Consider the following 2,361-nt stretch of genomic DNA (forward strand, 5'->3'; position numbering starts at 1 on the left):
CTGCTGAATTTGATTTGCAATTTTTTGAGTATTTTTGCATCTATATTTATAAGAAAAAAATTAGCTTCTTGTTTTCTTTTCTTGTGGTATGTTTATCTAGCTTTGGTGTTTGGCTTATGTTGACCTTATATAATAGAGTAGGGAGTGTTTTAGTTTGCTAGCAACCAGAATGCAATATACCAGAAACAGAATGACTTTTAAAAAGGGGAATTAGGAGTGTCGTCCGGGGGAAAGAACTTCTTGGTCCTGATGTCTGACTATGGGGATGTGAGCCTCCCACCCGAAGACCGGGCTATTTATTGAAAAGCTACCAAAGCATCGAGATTATAAAACAACTGTCATTCCTGAAAAGAAAGACATAATAAAGAAATTAAAGGAGATTGCATTTCCCACAGCAGAAGAGCTGAAGGCAGAGCTATTAAAACGATATACTAAAGAATATGCAGAATATAATGCAGAAAAGAGGAAGAAAGCAGAGGATCTTGCCCGGAATATGGCCATCCAGCAAGAACTGGAAAAGGAAAGACAGAGGGTAGCACAACAGAAGCAGCAACAATTGGAACAGGAACAGTTCCATGCCTTTGAGGAGATGATCCGTAACCAGGAGCTAGAAAAAGAGCGACTGAAAATTGTACAGGAATTTGGGAAGGTGGATCCAGGCGTAGGTGGCCCTCTGGTGCCTGACTTGGAAAAGCCTTCCTTAGATGTGTTTCCCTCAGCACCTGTCTCATCCACACAGCCTTCAGACTGTAATATAAGTGTAAGGCCAGCTAAGCCCCCTGCAGTGGACAGGTCCTTGAAACCTGGAGCACTGAGCAGCTCAGAAAGTATTCCTACAATTGATGGACTGCGCCATGTGGTGGTGCCAGAGAGGCTCTGCCCGCAGTTTCTCCAGTTAGCCAGTGCCAACACCGCCCGGGGAGTAGAGACGTGTGGGATCCTCTGTGGAAAACTGATGAGGAATGAATTTACCATTACCCATGTTCTCATCCCCAAGCAAAGTGCTGGTTCTGATTATTGTAACACAGAGAGCGAAGAAGAGCTTTTCCTCATCCAGGATCAGCAGGGTCTCATCACGCTGGGCTGGATTCATACTCATCCCACACAGACTGCCTTTCTCTCCAGTGTTGATCTACATACACATTGCTCCTACCAGGTGATGTTACCAGAGTCAATAGCTATTGTTTGCTCCTTCAAGTTCCAGGAAACTGGATTCTTTAAACTAACAGACCATGGACTAGAGGAGGTTTCTTCCTGTCGCCAGAAAGGATTTCATCCACATAGCAAGAATCCACCTCTGTTCTGTAGCTGCAGCCATGTGACTGTTGTGGACCGAGCAGTAACCATCACAGACCTTCGATGAGATTTTGACCCAAAACTCCTCCAAGAACTATAAAACCTTATCACTGAACTATAGTCCATTAATTTAAAATTGCCAGAAAGCTTGGTAAGAAGAGGAAGTGCATATAACCTGGGGGAGAACTGATTTTCTATTTCTGGTTTGAAAAGAAAATTGAATATATTTTCTAGGCATGTCTGGAAAGAAGCATGATTGCAGTAAAACAGCTTTTCAGCCTACCTGTAACTGCAAATCTAAAAAACGAAGAAAAATTGGAAGAATGGTATAATGAACATCTATCTACCCTTCATTCTAGAGTCACCAATTGTTAACATTTTTTCCTCTTAGCTACCCTTCTCATTTCTCTGCCAATTTGTTTATTGTTTACTTTTGGACTTATTAGGGCATCTATGGAGAAATTTGGAAACCATGGAGAAAATATTTTGGATTTTCCTATGGTTTATGGGAGGGGATATTCACAGTTTAGTACATCTCATCAGATGGTAAGCTTGCAAACCCTAAAAAATTATTTTGTCAATAATTATTGTTATATAACAAATATTTCAGAATATTTTTCCTCTGCAATAAAATAACAATTAACTTATTTGTGCGTGTGTGCTCTAGAGTAAACAGTAGGATTGAGCATCACATAAACAGGTTAAGTAAAAGGTCTGGTTGCTTTGGAAAGGTGAGGGAAAAATGAGAAATGAGATGAACTGATATTGAAGGTGTGTCCCAATTCATTTTTAATTATTCAGTGTTTTTTCTCTGCCTGTTGCCATCATCTAGGGTGTGAAGTCCTCTCTCCTCCCTTGGTGCTGTCTCAAGTGGGTCATCCCATTCACTTCTTCCTTATGTCCTAAAAAGCTTCCATTATTTGGAGTATTAGCTACCCTGCTCCAGTTTTATTTATTCGTTTGTTCATTTATTTATTTATATTTATTTGAGAACCACTGTTTTTAAATATACTTTTTAATTTTTTCACTTTAAAGACACAGCCCAAATCAAAACCTCTGAACTTA

At 39.9% G+C, this 2,361-nt stretch overlaps 1 pseudogene across 2 annotated transcripts; it reads left to right on the forward strand.

Moving 5' to 3' along the window:
* The first annotated feature begins 276 nt into the window (after positions 1-276).
* LOC143646841 (STAM-binding protein pseudogene) lies at positions 277-1,943 on the forward strand (annotated as a pseudogene). Of its 2 annotated transcripts, XR_013157663.1 has the most exons (2): positions 386-1,447; positions 1,531-1,943. The product of XR_013157663.1 is annotated as an STAM-binding protein pseudogene, transcript variant X1 (transcript). The 2 variants fall into 2 exon arrangements; XR_013157664.1 differs by having other exon boundaries at positions 277-1,943.
* Positions 1,944-2,361: the final 418 nt, after the last annotated feature.

The sequence above is a fragment of the Tamandua tetradactyla genome, chromosome 9 (assembly GCF_023851605.1).
Source record: "Tamandua tetradactyla isolate mTamTet1 chromosome 9, mTamTet1.pri, whole genome shotgun sequence".
NCBI lineage: Eukaryota > Metazoa > Chordata > Mammalia > Pilosa > Myrmecophagidae > Tamandua > Tamandua tetradactyla.